This window comes from Choloepus didactylus, chromosome 15, assembly GCF_015220235.1.
Source record: "Choloepus didactylus isolate mChoDid1 chromosome 15, mChoDid1.pri, whole genome shotgun sequence".
Lineage (NCBI taxonomy): Eukaryota > Metazoa > Chordata > Mammalia > Pilosa > Megalonychidae > Choloepus > Choloepus didactylus.
The window spans coordinates 80,638,906-80,653,185 of NC_051321.1; positions in this window are offsets into that span (position 1 = coordinate 80,638,906).

The following is a 14,280-nucleotide window of genomic DNA, read 5'->3' on the forward strand; positions in this document are numbered from 1 at the left end:
CCAGGTAAATAAGTATTATTTCTCTTTTTATTGTTTATGCCATTTTATTTTTTAATGTTTGGAAAGTAGTTATTCCTAGATATGAGGAAGAAGTATATTTATCTTGTATAAAGCCACTTTGCTTGACAATGTTTATGAACTCACTAGAGAACTCATTAAAGCATCATAAAACCAATTTAGTGTTCACAACCTGTATTCTTTCCCAGCCCCCTCTGTTTTTTTTAATGGTTTACGATTAATAACATGTTGCAAAAATAGTACAGAGTTTCTGTATATTCTTCGCCCAGCTTCCCCCAACTATAACATTTTATATAAACTTAGTACATTGTCAAAACCAGGAAATTGATATTGGTACAAAACTATTAATTCAAACACAAACTTTACTGATATTCACAACCAGTATTCCTTTAAATCTGAAATAGAACCAAATATAATGGAATGGAAAGAACATAGAATGTGTCATGAGTAATAAGGGTATATATGGTTTATGAAAGTTTTGTTTCAATTTTCCTGGGTCAGGATATAAATGTCAGGGACACGATCAAAAGCTGAAAGAATACTAAATGGTCTTACCAATTGCAGTACTCTTTTTTTTTTTTTCATTTACAGCCATCCTTCCTTTTGTAGTGTCTCAATAGGTTTTTTGAATGAGGGTAGTTGTAGCTTTACCTTTTTGAAAGGATTAAAAACAGGCATCTCGATTCCATTTAGAAAGGTTGGACCTTCAGGAAGAAGTTATGTTGTTTCCTGGCTGCACACGTCTGTGCTGCAAAAAAGTGTTCTGTGAAGTCCAGTGGGGATGGGCTCCTGGCATTTTCTTCTATTCTTGTGAGAGGGCAGGAAGTCGATAAGTTCTTGATAACGTTGTTAATCTACATATACAGCTTAAGCCTTAGCACTGGTTTCGCCCTTATTATGGTACATATGCCTATTCATTTATCTGTTAACTTTAAAAAAAAAAAAAAGAACTTTACTGATTTTCACCAAATTTGGGAGGCATATTTGGGGTAGTCTGAATTAAAATATAGGCTAAGTGGCATACTCAGCCCTCACATACAAACTCCCGGGGGAAGGGACAAAAGTGAGCCTCCAGAGCTTTGGCACATCCAGCCCTGTGTAGTATGCTGTAGGGAAGTGGTTTCCAAAATGTGGGTTCTGGGCAAGAAATATCAGGATCATCTGGGAATGCAAATTATCTGCCCCATCCCAGTCTAATGAAATCAAAATCTCTAGGGTGGTTGTTCTTAAAACTTACTGCTCATTAACGTAAATTGAGGGGCTTAAAAAATTCCAATGCCCAGACCCCACCCAAGACCAAGTAAATCATCATCTCTTGGGATGGACTTAGGCAACAGCATTTTTTTTAAAATGCTGTTTCAGGTGATTTCAAAGTGCAACCGAGTTTAAGAACTTCTGTTCTAGGGTGAATAGCAACAGAGATTTACTTATTTATTGATGGGCGCTGATTCTCTGAACAACCCTTGGAAGGTCACTTAGCTTGATAATGTTTGCATCCCAATGAAATGTCTTGTCCTTCTAAAGGACCATTCAGAGTTTAAAACTTCCACTTATTGATAGACTTGTCTAATTGATAACCCTGTTATCCAACCCCAATTCCCATTTGATTCCACATTGTAAATCCCCACCAAATATTTTCCTCATTTGAAGAATTAGAGCCCCAGACTGTCTTGTCCCAATGGTCAGCTCCTTTCTCTCCTGTAAAGGTTGGCAACTATTTTCCTCTGCTTGCTGATTCTTCCATCACATCCCTCCACGGACAGCCTACCTTAGAAAGCCTACATCTTATCTACTGGTAGAGTCAGCCAGCCTTGATTTATTATGCCCCAATGACCCTGATGAATATCTGCCTGTACTAGGTGGTGACCCTCAGCAGGAACTTACAGAACATATGGCCCCAAGCTGCAGAAAGCTAATTAATAGTTGCATCTCCAACTCCAGGGAGATTTTGCAATAACCATTTCCCTTTGACTGGGATTCTGTGGATAGGTGGAAAGATGGGGTTTTGAGAGCAAAGATTTTGTGGTAGATTATCTCTCCTTTGATTATAAGAAATGATCTGTATGGGAAAGAAATGATCTTGGGAAAATAATGTGTTTCCAAAGAGATGTAGAAAGGCAGTCACAGGCTTTAAAAGGTAACAACAACAACAAAAAGGTCTCCATTCTTCAATCTGGCTCAAATTTTGGTCTCACATTCCCATTTTTTTCTTAGGATCAGGAAACATAGTCTTTCCAATTTTCAGTTGCCTCTGTGTTTAAATCAGATTAAAACTCAGCCAGATCAACACCTAACAGTCTGAAGGGCAAAGAAACTTGGCCAGGGGACGCTCCATGTTGGACCCAATCAATTCCCCTGTATCTTCAGGTTTCTATGAGAAGAACTTGATGCTGTCTTCATCACTTTGACATCCAGTAAGGTAGGCATAGCTTCATACACCCTAGGAGGTTAGTTATCTAGATGTAAGGTTTTATTTTGATGATATCTTTTGCTCCAAATATTTTACACATTAAGTAGTTAGGATAATTATTTCAGAATATATTACTTTCAGAATTGGAAGATCCGTGAGATGATTTGGACTGAGTGCATTAGGTAACTGGCTCATTTGGAAATTTACGTTTTGGCATTTGACAATCTATTGACTTAATAAATGCCTAGGCAGTGGCTCCTCTGCCTATAGTGTGTGAGGACTGAAGCATAAATAATCCCTAATTTGTCCCACCGGTGGCTTCCAGTGGTGATGGTGTTTGTGAATTTGAAACAATGGCACTTGTGTGTTCTAATGGTTGTGATGGAGGCGTTCGCAGGGGCTACAACAGGTGCAGGGAGTAGCTATACAGAGGGGACCAGCGGTGGCCTTGGCAAATAAGTCTTGAAGACCATCTTGGAGTGTTGAGTTGGACAAGGTGTGGGAGGTAGAGTGTCTGAGGGAAGAAAGCAGGGACAGGAATGATTATGGCATTCAGGAAGTAAGAGGGTATTGCGATTTTCCTTCTCTTCACTGGTGCACTTTTGGGAAAAGCTAGACAGACAGTGAGGAAAATACGCAATTCTTGCAGTGGCAAAATGGAAGAAGGACCCTGGAAGTTAGAAAGGAAGGTGGGCTGGGGAGGCACCTCCCCTTGAAGATTCTTGAAAGAGCTCTGTAATTAACATTTGACAAGGGCAGAAGCAAATCTAGTGATGGAAAGAACCCATAAACTTCCAACCTCCAAAATCTTACAAGTGAATCATCTAATCGTCATCAAATACTTAATTGGGAGCCCGCCAGGTCTTCACTCGGAGCTTTATTCCTTATGACAGAAATATCCCAGCCCTGGCATTAGTATGCCACAGTGCTTGCATTCTCTCTGCTGTTTCACAGCCAGCATCAATCAATAGTAACCACCCAGGGCGCAGGGATTGTTGGAAGTTCGGCTCACAATGAAAACAGAACAAACCCCAAACCACAGGGGTACCCAGAGCCCAGGCCCACAGGCATCTCAGAGGCCCGGGAGTCTGGGAACCATTCAGCCCTCCAAGAAGGCCATGAGTTAGGAATAATAAAAACAATTATTCATCATTTAATCCTTCACCACCTGCATCCCCCAAAAACCTCAGGCAGTAAAAGAAGCTTGTTTGTGAGCTGGTGTGGGAGGAACACTGATGAATTCTGATGAAGCTGCAGGGCTTCCCCACCATGGGGCTTCCCTGCCCTCTTACCCCCGTGCACCCTCAAAGTGTAAAGCTCCTGGGCCTGATGGTTTGGGTGTGGATACATCTGGTCAGAGCCAGAGGCCGCCTGGGTGTGACAGAGCACCCAAAGAGCCCTTCTGCTTCACCTCCTCCTAAAGCTCAACCCTCTCCTATCATGTGATTAGAATGAAAGAAATACTGAAGACTTTATAATTCTAGTGAGTATAGCCTTACGAGATCACTCGAGGAGCAATTCCACATTCCAAAGAATCTAAAAATCCTCTAGAACTCCCCTTTGGGGAATGTCTTTGAGGAATATAGATTTTTCTTTCCCATGCTGGTGGTAGGTCAAGAACCTGGGGACAGGAGAATGAGCTCCTTTCTTTCCAGGGGCTGACTCCTTCTACCATTAATCATGCGTTACAGAACCTGGCTTCTCACCCCTCTGGAAGCTTCAACATTTGTGTCCCTCATGCTTCTCTCCACTCAAATTTGCCATATGCCAAGGTCCCTGTATTGAGAGGTGACTTCCTTCTTCAGCAAGTGAGGCTTCAGAAGGGTACTGGGAGTAAAAGGATCAATACCAAATAGGAACATGACAGTGTAGTGTCTGGAAGAAGGAGCAATTGGCCCCAGTTAAAGAAATTTAAGGCTTCTGAGAGTTTGTTCATCTCTACTCAGTAATGTGTTCTTGGATTTCCCCAGTCCACCTTGGGTTTTTGTCATTGTCCTCTTCGAGGTTCAGCTATCTTCTCAGACCAGGACTGGCTTCTTTCCTTCTTCTTGATTGGAGAATCTTAACAGTCTGAGACTGAGGCTGTTTCCATCAATTAGTCCACTTTTGTTTATGGCATAAATGCTAGAGCCTGTGACCTTCCAAACTCAGACTTTTGAAATCCAAAAAACTTTTAATCACTTTTATATTGCATTATTGCTCTCAATGAAGCAATGCTTCTGCTGACTTAAGGGGGTAGACAGTGGAAAGGGTACAAATAATTGTGAGAAGATAGTGTCGCGAAATGTTACCATACAACATTTACATGATGGAGAGTAAACTAAGTGCTTGGGTCCACAGTCTACATTATTATCTAATATTATTTTGAAAATTCTTGTAATACATGAAAAAGAAAAAAAAAGAGGCATAAATATTGACATAAACTAAATTGATGATTTAGAGAACCTGGAAAATCTAAAACAATCATTATACTTCAAAATGTAGAGAAGTGGCAAAATAACAGATAGACAAATCTCAACAGATTTTTTTTTTCACTCCAACCACCATCAATAAGAAGATGTGAAATACAAAAAATATTCTATTCACAGTAATATACAAAAAGCTGGATCTATACTGGTGGTTTCAGAGCCTTCCTTAACTCTTTCCTATTAACTATCATATGATATATTATCCCTGTTTTTCTATAAAGAATTTTGAGTAGCAAAACCACTTTCCTGCTAATTTGCCATGCTACATCATCTTGGAATCAATAGAGCAGAATTTAGTAGACATACAGATTCTAAACAGTGGGACAAAATAAAATTGCAAGAAATGTGACTACCTACTTAGAAAAATATGAAATATGACAGGTTAAAGAAAAAATATAAAAGGTTTAAAAGACATATTCAAATGCATAAACACTCTCAAGAACACAATAGTTAAATATGTGAAGAATATGAAGAAACAAGTGTATGTACAATTAGTAAAGAAATTACTGAAAAGTACCCATCATTTTTAGTATTCAGAGAATTGCTAATGTAAAATGACATGTAGAACATTTTGCAGCTACTAAAGAAGAAAAATAGAAAGTTATTATATGTTTGAAATGTTGTTTTATTATTGTTTGTTTTTTTCTGATAAAGTTTAAAAAAAATGGAAAAAAGTTATTAAAACAGAACTTCAAGGTGGCCAACATATGGACATACCAGCACGGTTATTCTTTACTACTGGAGTTTGAAATGGAAAGAATGCTTGTGAACAGCATTATGGGAATATTTTGTAAAGACCATACAGATATCCATAATTTTTGACCCAATAATTTCTGATCCTATGAATTTACCCTAAGGTAAAGAAAGCCCATATTTGCACAGATCAGTTTGTTGCAGTAGAGTGGGGTGTGGGATGGTTTGGTTCACACTCATGGGAATGGAATGCTCTTGAACTCAAGAGTGGTCTCTCACTCAACTACTTGATGACCTTGGGCAAGTGACCTTGGACCTGAGGCACTTCTCTGTGCCTCAATTTCTTGTGTTGGAGCCTGGATCATGGGTTGTTGCCAGGATTAAGTGAGATAATATATGCAGAGTACTAAGGACTTATCTGGCATGTTGTAAGTACCAAATTAGTCTAAGATGATATTATAGCAAAAATTTTAAAAAAAGAAATCAACGTATCTGACTTGTGAAAGATATGTTCTGATACTCAACAGGAACAAAGCCATTGGCCTCAGTGGCAATGGCTTTATCTGGAGTCATAAGAGACATTCTGAGAAGTGAGACACAAGGCTTCATTCACCACTATAGACACAGACAGCCGGCTCCTCTTGGTCTGTCTTCTTTATCATGTATCACCTCGTTAGCCTCAGTGGGAAACATTCTTTGTGAGAATGAGTGATGTTGCACGGACTGATGATCCCAGAGTGACAAACATCATCAAAAAAGGAGGAGCTTTATGGGGATTGTTAAAAAATTACAATGTCCTGACCTGATGCCATTGTATGAAATTCTGTCTTTGATGACTGTGTAAACTGGGAAAACAAGTTTATGATCCAATATTCAGTAAAAGAAAGGACTAAAAATTTTGAGTTCACTATGATCACAGCCACGCGAAATATGTATGAAGCAGGGAAGAGGAAAATTGTTCTGTTGGAGTAGTTGGATTATGAGTGCTTTGTAGGGCATTTCCTTTAATCTTATATTGCCTTTTTTAATTAAAAAAATGAAGCGATACCATAATGAAAGTCATTGCTTTTAAACTCTGCCTTTGCCTTTGAGTGCTCTTGGTGTGCAAAATAAAGCACACCTGGAATGAAGCTCTTTGCAAACCCTCAGGGGGCTACAAATAACAAGCTGGGGGCTGCCAGCTGCAGCCTAAGCTGAGCAAGCTGCAGTAGCAACAGCCCTGCACTCTCACTTGTGCTTGGAAGCTCCAGCTCCATCCAGTAGCTCTAGCCCATCCTGCCTGGGCCCTGCAACCTTGGGTAGATGGGTGGTGGCCGGCAATGATCCCTTCTGGCCGGATCAACTCACCTGTGAAATTCTTTGTTTTTCAATGAAAAGGTCTCAAGAGACTTGGGAACTTGCTATTATTAGAGGTCTGGAGTCAGAAATCTGAAAGTCCCTTCCAGAGGAAGAGGTAGACAATGAGATGATTGAATTTGGCCCAGCCTTGTCCTGGGGCAGGTGAGGTTGCACCAGAATATATAATTAGATGACAGGACTAGGAATAATTAAGGTGAAGATAGTCTGGAATTGTTGTCAATATGCTGGTCTTTAGATAGTAAACTGCTGCTGCTGGTGTGTTAACTTAGCTGTGCGCCTGGGCAAGTTGCTTTCCTTATCTGTGTTACTGGGATAAGAAAGGTGCCCAAAATATAATGGGAATAGTATCAGTACCTGGCATATAGGAAGAACTCATAAATGTACCTCCTTCTGATGTGAGTAGTGTGAGATGAGGTATGCAGGAGAAGGACAGAAAGCAGGACAGAAAGCAGGAAATTGAGGAGGGGCACACAGCTGTTCAGGGCAAAGTCTCGTAATGAACCTGATTGCTAATTTCAAGGATCTCAATCGATCAAACCGTCTCACTGTCATCACAGAAGAATCACCTTCACAAAAAGAAGCCAATTCTTCTCCAGCCCCTCCTTCTTTGATAACATGTGTGGCTCTGGGCTCATTATGCAGCATCATTGAGACACAGAAGAGGATGTTTTCCATTGAGGCTAATGAGGTGACACGATGAAGAAGGCAGACAGATGAAGGAGACTCAGCTGTTGGCTTCCCAGTGGTGAGCAGATTCAGACACATTCATGTCAGAGTCTATTGGAACTCCAGATAAAGCCATTGCTACCTAGGCCAATGGCCTTGGTTCAGTTGAATATCAGAACGTATTCTTTACAAGTCAGGGAGTCCCTTCCATGAGAATCACAGTACTCAGAATTGCTGGGGTTGCCTGGGACCAGACTTGGGTGTTTTTTTTTTTAAATCTCCCATAGCATGGATGCTGGTGGTAAATACTTTCTAAGGTTCCTGGCTTATGTTAAAAAGGTGTACATAACACTGAACAAAGATGACTGTGAATATGGTTGAAAGAGGAAGACTGGGATCATGCGGGACACCTGAACAAAAGACGAACGATGAAGAGTGGGACTGTGTAACTCAGGGAAACCTAGGGTGCTCAACGATTGTAATAAAAGGTACAAATATGTTTTTGCATGAGGTAGAACAAATGAATGTCAACATTGCAAGGTGTTAAAAATAGGGTGGGATTGGGGGGGGAAATACAATCAATGCAAACTAGAGGCTAGAATTAACAGAAACATTGTATTATGCTTCCTTTAATGTAACAAAAGCAATATACCAAAGCTAAATGCATATGGGGGGGGTGGGGAATAGGGGAAGGGTATGGGACTCCAGGCATTGGTGATGTTGTCTCACTCTTTATTCTACTTTACGTTAGTGCTATCTTTCCTTTTGTCACCTAGCTGTCAAGTTTTTTTTTTTGTTTGTTTTTCTCTCTTTCTCTTGCCTTTTTCTTTTGCCTCTCTGCCTTCTTTGACTCTTCCTCCGGATTTGTGAAAGAAATGTCCTTATATAGAGAGTGGCGATGGTGCTCAATACATAAATACATGACTATATGGGGAACTAACGATTGTTTACTTAGTATGGAATGTATAGTGTTTGAACAAACCCATCTTAAAAGAAATGGGTCGATGAAGAAATCTTGAGGGCACTATATTGAGTGAAATAAGACAGACACATAAAGGCAAATATTGCAGGGTGTCACTGATATGAACTAATTATAATATGTAAACTCATAGACATGAAATATAAGTTACCAGGATATCGAATGAGGCTAAAGAATGGGGAGCGGTTGCTTCTTATGAGCAGAATGTTCAACTAGGGTGAACTTAAATAGTTGGAAATGGACAGAGGTGATGGTAGCATGTAATGAGAATAACTAATAGTACTGAAAGGTGTGTGAAGGTGGTGGAAAGGGTAAGCTCAGAGTCATGCATGTCACCAGAAGGAAAGTTGGAAGTTAAAAGATGGGAATGTATGAAACAGTAACTCCTGTGGTGGACAATGTCTGTGATTAACTATACAAATATTAGAAATCTCTCTCATGAACTAGAACAAATGTATGACACTATAACTAGAAGTTAATAATGGAGAGGCATATAGGGAAAAAATGTATACCTATTGCAAACTATATACTACAGTTAGTAGTATTTTAACATTCTTTCATCAACAGTAACAAATGTACTACACCAAAACTATGAATCAGTAATGGAGGGGGGCATGGTTAGGGGTATGGGAGGATCTGAGTTTCCTTTTTTTGTCTTTATTTATTTTCTGGAGTAGTGAAAATGTTCTAAAAATTGAAAAAAAAATTGTGTTGATGGATACACAGCTGTATGGTGGTGCCGCGGGCAATTGATTGTACGCTTTGGATCTTTGGATAGTTGTATGGTATCAGAACAATCTCAATAAAAAATATATATATATATATAAAAGGTGTACATAAAAGCACAACATTGTGATTTTCCAAATCTGGACTTCCTTGGTCATAGCCTGAAATTAGAACTCTACTGAGTGCTATTGAGCAAAATGGATGAGGAAAGAAAATATCTGAGAAGCAATCATAGTCAAATCCCTAGAGTGAGACTTTGCCTCTAGTCACATAGATCCAAACTGCAGCCTGGCTCGGGCCAGGGCCCCCCTTTCTTTACCACTGGGGTAAACTTACTTCACAGCCAATATGGTGCAGAGGAGGCCTTGTTATTGCCTGATGTATTAGGAACAAGATCTGTGGCCCCAACAAAATTGTTTGAATCCATTCATTTACTCATTTAACAAGTAGTTGTCAACTATGGGCTAGGCTGCAGATACAGAGAGGACAAGACAAACCAGTCCATGCTGTACAGCATTCTATCTGGAGGGACAGGCAATTTAACATGTCAACAAAAACATATATAATATAGTTTCACGTACATATTACTACCAGTTAAAGTAACTGATGAAGAAGGGCAGCATGGCGTGGGAAGACCATTTCGGGTCCGGTGTTTGGGAAAGGATCCTTCTGAGGCTATTACTTTCAGCCGAGGGCTAAATGAAGTGAGGGGATGAGAAGACGAAGTGAGGATGGGAAAATCACATATCTAGCCTGTCAGGAAATACTGTTTGCTCTTCCTTCCAAATATATCCAGAATCCAGCCACTTCTCACCACCTCCATTGCTGACTCTCTGGAAGTCACCATTAGCAACCTGTGGGTTACACAATGGCTTCCAGATGTATCTCTTCACTTTATGCCACTTCCCAACATCCAGAGTCTATTTTGAACACAACAGCCAGAGAACATCTTCAAAACTCTAAGTCAGACATGTCACTCCTGGGCTGAAAATCCCAAATGGCTCCCCATTTCATTTGAAGCCAGACCCCAAGTTCTTATCAAGATCTGCAGGATTTGTTCCCTGTGGGTCTCTGAACAAGGACGAATGTCACACGTGATACAGACATGGCCCTTTCCCCCTATTGCCATCCAAAACCCAGGGGGAATAGAGGTTTCTTTTGCTTCCATTGTCAGTTCTATGGGCCGACTGTTGACTCTAGACAGATTCAAGGAGCCTGGAATCAGTGGGGACAGTAACAAGAGCTTAGAACTAAGAGGGAGTCCTATCTCCTAGTCTCCTTCTTGGAAAACAATGGGGGAATTTGGTAAATATGAAGGGATCAAACCTAGTGTATCAGTCAGGGTAGCTAAAACACATAGCCCCTAAATCTCAATGGCTTAGACCAATGCAAGTTTACTTGGGAACATATGAAGTCCAGGGATGGGTGAAAGGGGGTGTCTCAACTAATTCTGAAGTTCCGCATCTGGTAAGCTGAAGAAGAAAGAGAAAAATCACAGCATAGGGCTCGGGATATTTTAGGGGCCTGGCCTAGAAGTGGTATACATCACGCCCTACCTACATTCCACTAGCCAGAACTGGTTAGATGCCCACTTAGATACACAAGGCAGCGGTGTCTTGTTTACCCATATGTGTAGGAGGAGGAATCAGATTTGGTGAGGATATGGTGAAATTCCACCACACCTGGGAGAGCCGGATCTTGGGACATGAGTTGGGTCAAAATGTTGACATAACAATGCATAGTCCACATACAGACACAGGGGAAATCGTGGTGTATTTGTGGATTTGAAAAGTGTTCTTTTTGACCTGAACATAGGGTATTTGTGGGAGCATGCCAAGGAGTTAACCCTTGAGAGATAGGTGGGGGCCAGTCCTCCAGGGACCTTCCATACTCTGCTAACTTTGGATTTTATCCTATAGTGAATGGGGGAGGAGCCATTGAGATGCCATAACTAAAGGATTGTCATGTTTAGATTTACATTTGTAAAGCCACCTGGAATGGAGGACAAAGCTAGAGGTAACAAATACCATTCAGGAGCTTTTTCTTCTAGTAGTCCCCATCCCAGGGATTCTCAAACTTGACATGTAGCAGAAACTATACTTTACAAGTTGACTCGGGATTCATATACTTATGTGTGTGTATGTATATCATAAATAGGTATATACGTATGCACATATAAATATTAATAATTTATGGCATTTTCTATTCTAGTCTACCTCATTTTGTAAAATGTTGGTTGTCACTCATTCAGCCGAGTTGTTCAGCCTCTAATAAGTTGTGGTTCACATTTTGAAAACCCATTGCTTCATCTCACCAAGAGATACCACTCTATAGCTAGTCTCTGAGGCCAAAATCTGGGCATCATCTCAGATACCTCAATTATCCTCACCACCCTGTCTTAATTGGCCAGAGCTGCTATAACAAATTCCATAAACTGTTTGGCTTAAGCAACAGGAATTTATTGTCCCACAGTTTTGGAAGCTAGAAGTCCAAAATCAAGGTATAAGCAGACCATGATTTCTCTGAAGCCGACAGCATTCTGATGGTGTCTTGGTGGCCATCCATCTCTGCCTCTGTCACACTGTGGTCTGTCTCCTGCGGTTTCCTCCTGTGGTTTCTAACTAGTCCTGCTCCATGGTCTGTGGCTCATCACATTATAAGGACTTCAGTCATAATAGATTAAGCCCACTCTGATTCAATTTCGCCTCATTTGTAAATAGGATCTTTGAAGACCCTATTTACAAATGAGTCCACACCCACAGGATGGTGGGTTAGGTTAGGACTTGAACATATTTTGGTGGGCGATGTGATTCCATCTACCACACACACCCCACCTTCAAATAGTCACATTATTTATTAAAATAATAAATAATTATTTATTTATTTATTAAATTATTATTAAATTATTTATTTATTTATTGTTCTTAAAAAAACCTCTTACCCAATTTCCACTGTCACCATTGTTTAAATGAGTTGGGCTTTTTTGCTTGTTTTCTGGCAACACGAGAGCTCTCTCAGATCCTTTTATGGGTTTCATGAGTTGGAAACCATTTTCATAATAACACTAAGGTATTGGCTGCCCTTTTCACTTTAATTCTCGCAAAGGTGTACACAGAGTATTCCAGGGGCTGCACAATGAATGATGACATCAATTGCTGTGATAACTAATGAAATGGATGCTTGTGCATTCTTGTGCTGCATTTTTTAAAAATTTTAATTTCTCCTATATTAAATATTGATAGATATGTCCCTCATAATCAAAACCTCAATATGTTTTGAGTGTAATGGGGTCCTGATTACTGAGGACTCCAAAGCAGGATTCATCTGATAAGAAGGGACAAGAAAAGAGTAAGGCATGTCAGTAATTCCACAGGACATTGTGACCAGTAGGAAACTGAGGTAGGCTCTCAGGCATGGGGAGGAGAGAGAGGTAAGACAGGGACCCAGCTTGTGGGAACGCAAGAGTCAAAGCAATAGCCCACACAGAGATTCACAGTAGTGTCAACATCCACACTGACTTGACACAGAAACCCTTAAAGTCTTCAATATTCCACCCAATTAAATTCTCAGGGTATAGGAAGATGGGACCAGGAGTTGCAGCTGACAGTTTTCCTGCTGTAGATGTCAGTCTTAGGGCAGGCAACTCGAGAGGACAGGAGCCAAGAAAGAAAATGCCTCTCATTTTCTTGCTTTGTGTCAGGTCTTGTACACAGTGCTGCACAAGCATTTTCTCATCGATTCTTCAAATAGCCTGTTAGAAAGGAATTATTATCCCTATTTTAAAGGTGGGGAAGTTGAGATTCAGTGACATTGGTCAAATCATTCAGAGTCACCCAGCCAGTGAGCTGTAGGGTCAGCGCTTACAACCAGTGCTTCTGAATCCAAAGCCCACGCTCTGATCTACAGCACTATGCTCTTGACCTTGATTTTGGGACTGGAGGAGCTCCCTGTATCTAAGCCATCAGGCAGTGTGCAGGGACTACACTGCTTTCATCTGTGTCATTAGCATCCTGTCAGCACTGGGTATTTTGCAGAATCTTAGTGAAAATGTACTGAACTGAAATGGACTAATCTTGTGTTTCATCTTTCAAATAATTAAAGAAACACACATGACAGTAATTTTGACGATGAAGCACCCCCCCCACCCCACCCCCACAAATCTGGGTTCGTCGCTCGGTGCAGCTTAATGCACAGACACACTGAACGGGCTGTGGAAGAAAAGAAGGTTTATATATGCCATTGGGAAGGCAGGGGGATATTCTGAAATCTGCCTCCCTTTAGTGATTTTTTTGCATTACTTTTATACAGGTTAGAGACAATGACAGTTAATCATCTCAGGCAACAGGTAACAGGGTTCTGGAGAACTTCATTAGTTACTTATCTCAGTTATTTACTACATCATTTGGGATTTACATCCTCCAGGATACGTGGTGCACGATGCCTCCAAGTCAGGGGAGATAGATGAGAGGACACAAACAATAGTGACTACTGTATAGCTTAATTGGTGTCTATTTACGCCTGGCTGCATGCTGTATATATTGCTCCTCTGTGAGACTCAAACTTAAACACACAGCTTGCTTACAGTTACACAGTTACATTTAAAACGCTAATGCTACAATTTGAGATTCTAGTACCTTTGATATTGGGTAGTAGAGGCCGGTGCCTCCATTCTCTTTTTTTTTTTTTAATCACTTTTTACCTCACTGAACCCCAAATTCCACTACTATCTTGCATCTTACACTTTATATACCTCAAGCATGAGCCCGGAAGCAATAGGACTCAGATGGATGGGCTTACTTTCTGTTCCTGGAAAATCTCCAGCTTTGTGTTTGCTATAACTGATATTTCCCTGAGCATCAAAGTCCATTGTCATGGTGACTGTAACACATCCACAGGCCCCTCCCGCCGGGCTCTGTGTCCTTAAAGGCACAGGATGCCTCGAAAGCAAGGCTGTGGTTGGA